At 77.3% G+C, this 2500-nt stretch overlaps 1 non-coding gene across 1 annotated transcript; it reads left to right on the plus strand.

The window, feature by feature from the left end:
* The first annotated feature begins 1274 nt into the window (after positions 1-1274).
* Positions 1275-1427, plus strand: LOC131749418 (5.8S ribosomal RNA). Its single transcript, XR_009333483.1, has one exon. It is a non-coding gene; the product is annotated as a 5.8S ribosomal RNA (ribosomal RNA).
* The last annotated feature ends 1073 nt before the right edge of the window (positions 1428-2500 follow it).

Raw genomic sequence — 2500 nt, forward strand, 5'->3', positions numbered from 1 at the left:
GGCGGGGCCCCCGGTGCGTCTCGGGATGGGTGGCGTGGCCGTGGCGCGGCGCGGCGCGGCGGTGGCGGCTCCCCGTGGGGGGCCCCCCGCCCGCGCGCCCGCCCGCCCGCCCGCCCGCCGCCTTTCCGCCGCCGGCCCTGGACCGGTTGTTCCCCCGCGCCGGTCGTCCGTCCTCCGCTCCGGGCCCTCCGCCCCCTCGCCGGGCGCCTCTGCCTGTCCTCCGAGCCCGGGGCCTCTCCTCCGTCGTCCGTCCGTCTGTCCGTCCGTCCGGCTCTTGTCTCTCGCTCTCTCCCTTTCCCGCCCTCCCCCCCCGCGTGCCCGCCCTGCCCGCTCGCCCCCCCCCCCCGCGCCTCCCGTTGAAGCCTCCCTGAACGCCCGCGGTGGCGAGCAGGGGGCCCGGGAGGCGGGTGCAGGGGTCAGGGGGCCCCGGGGGCGGGGGGGTTCGGGGTTCGGGAGAGGAGCGGAGAGGAGAGGGCCGCGTCCGGGCGCGAGCGAGCGAGCGGGGAGGTCTCCGAGGCCCGGTTTCGGGGACACGGTGGGGACGTCGTCGGGCGGTGGGCGTGGTGGTGTCCCGTGTGGCGGTTGGGCCCGTCGCCCGGCCGGGGCGCCCCCGAGTCACGGGCCGGTAGCGCCGGGGCCCGCGTGCTGCGGGCGGCCGCGGGCGGAGAGCGTGTCGGTCGGCGTCGGGGGTGGCGGCGAGCGTGGGGCGCTCCGCCTGCCCCTCCCCGGCCTCGCCCGCCTCCCCCCTCTCCAGGTACCTAGCGCGTCCCGGCGCGGAGGTTTAAAGACCCATGGGGGGGTCGCCCGTCCGCCTTGGGGTCGGGGCGGTCGGGCCCGCGGGGAGTCGGGAGGCCCCTCCCTTCTCCCCCAGACCCCGCTTCCTCCGCCCCCGCCCCCGCGGGGCCGGGGCGCCGCGCGCCGCGCCACGCCGGCCCTCCCCGCCGCCGCGGCCGTCGGGAGGGGGCTACCCGGCGGCCGTGGTGCGGGGCCGGGTCCCGTGTGCCCGCGCGCGTGCGCGCCCCGCGTCCCTGACGGGGGGGTGTGTGTGTGTGCGCAGGTGGGAACCCCCCGGGCGCCTGTGGGGTGTCCGAGCCCGCCCCGTCTTGCGGGTCGGTGCCGGGCGCCCCGTCGTGAAACCTTCCGGCCCCGCTCCGGTCTGCTGTTTTCTGTCTCGTCTGACTTGGCCGGCCAGAGGCAACCCTCCCTCCGTGGGGGAAATGTGCCGTGCCACCGGCGGGGGACCCCGCCGAAACCCAGAGAAACCAAACTCGTACGACTCTTAGCGGTGGATCACTCGGCTCGTGCGTCGATGAAGAACGCAGCTAGCTGCGAGAATTAATGTGAATTGCAGGACACATTGATCATCGACACTTCGAACGCACTTGCGGCCCCGGGTTCCTCCCGGGGCTACGCCTGTCTGAGCGTCGCTTGACGATCAATCGCCCCCCCGGGGTGCGCGCGCGCGCGCCTTCCCGGGGTGGCGCGGCTGGGGGTTTCCTCGCAGGGCCCCGTGTCCGGGGCCCTCTGTCCCCCTAAGTGCAGACGCGGTGCCCCTCGTGCCGAGGCCACGGGGGCCCCGCTGCCCGCGAGAAGGGAAGAGAGCGAGAGAGAGCTCGCGACGAGGCCCTGGCCGTGGCCTCCGCGGTCGGTCCCCTTCGGGAAGCGCCCTCGCGCCGCAAGCGGTCCCTGGGCGTACCCCCGGGGCTGTGTGCCGGTGGGCGGGGACGGTCCCGCGCCCTCGCGGCCGGGGCCCGTGGTGCTGGTGGTGTTGGGGCCGCGTCCGCTCCGCCGTCGTTCGCCGCCCGCCCCCGGCGGCGTCCCGGCGACGGTCCGGCCCGGCCCGGCCGCCTCCTCCGCGGCGCCCTGACCCGCGCGCGTCCGGGGTCCGTGCCCGCCCCCCCGCCGCCCTCGCCTTCGCCGTGTCGGGGCGGGCGGCTCGGGCCGACCCGAGGCCGAGTCGTTGCGTGCGCGGCCGCGCCCCGGGGATGCGTGCCCCGGCGGCGACCCGCGGGACGCCGCGGCGTCGTCCGCCGCCGCGCGCTTTCCCCCGGGCTGCGGCCGCGCCGCGCCGCGCTTCGTGCCGGCCCCCGAGCCCCGCGTCGTGGGCGTCTGTCGGTGGTGGATGGGGGCGCACGGCGTCCGTCGCTGGCCGTGGCGGGGGGCGTCTCGCGGCTGCGTGGAGGATGGTGTGCTGCGTTGGCGTCGAGAGAGAGAGAGAGAGAGACAGAGGGAAGAGAGACAGAGGGAGAGAGTTGGGAATCGGTCGGTCGTGGAAGGAGACGTGGGAGGAGGGTCCGGCGTTCGGGGGGCGACCGCCGCGTGTCCTCATCCACCCCTGCCTTCCACGCACGCCGTCCGCCGCTCTCCTCTCCTCTCCTCTCCCCTCTCCTCTCCCCTCGTCCTCTCCCGTCCCCGTTGTCCTCTCCTCTCCTCCGTGGCGACGCGCCGCCTCCGGGCCGCGCTCGGTGTCGTGCGTTTTCCCTACCCCCCGACTCTCCGC

Source organism: Kogia breviceps, assembly GCF_026419965.1.
Source record: "Kogia breviceps isolate mKogBre1 chromosome 20 unlocalized genomic scaffold, mKogBre1 haplotype 1 SUPER_20_unloc_5, whole genome shotgun sequence".
Taxonomy (NCBI): domain Eukaryota; kingdom Metazoa; phylum Chordata; class Mammalia; order Artiodactyla; family Physeteridae; genus Kogia; species Kogia breviceps.